This window comes from Geospiza fortis, unplaced genomic scaffold (assembly GCF_000277835.1).
Source record: "Geospiza fortis unplaced genomic scaffold, GeoFor_1.0 scaffold61, whole genome shotgun sequence".
NCBI classification, from domain to species: Eukaryota; Metazoa; Chordata; class Aves; order Passeriformes; family Thraupidae; genus Geospiza; species Geospiza fortis.
The window spans coordinates 1,853,277-1,853,513 of NW_005054430.1; the positions used below are offsets into that span (position 1 = coordinate 1,853,277).

General features: G+C 74.7%; 1 protein-coding gene across 1 annotated transcript in view; it reads left to right on the forward strand.

Moving 5' to 3' along the window:
* LOC102034420 (acrosin-like) overlaps positions 1–237 on the forward strand; it is a 4,513-nt gene that overhangs the window by 1,438 nt on the left and 2,838 nt on the right. The window lies entirely within an intron of this gene.

The following is a 237-nucleotide window of genomic DNA, read 5'->3' on the forward strand; positions in this document are numbered from 1 at the left end:
GTGGGCGCCCTGCCCGGGCGCGGGTGGCAGCGAGCACAGCGGGCGGTGGCCCTGCCCTGGCACGGGTGGCATTGAGCACAGTGGGTGGTGGCCCTGCCCTGGCACAGGTGGCACCGAGCCCAGCGGGCGGTGGCCCGGCCCTGGCACGGGTGGCATTGAGCACAGCCGGAGGTGGCCCTGCCCTGGCACGGGTGGCACCATGCTGTCGTTACGGTTGGTGCCCCCAGCCCCGTTCCA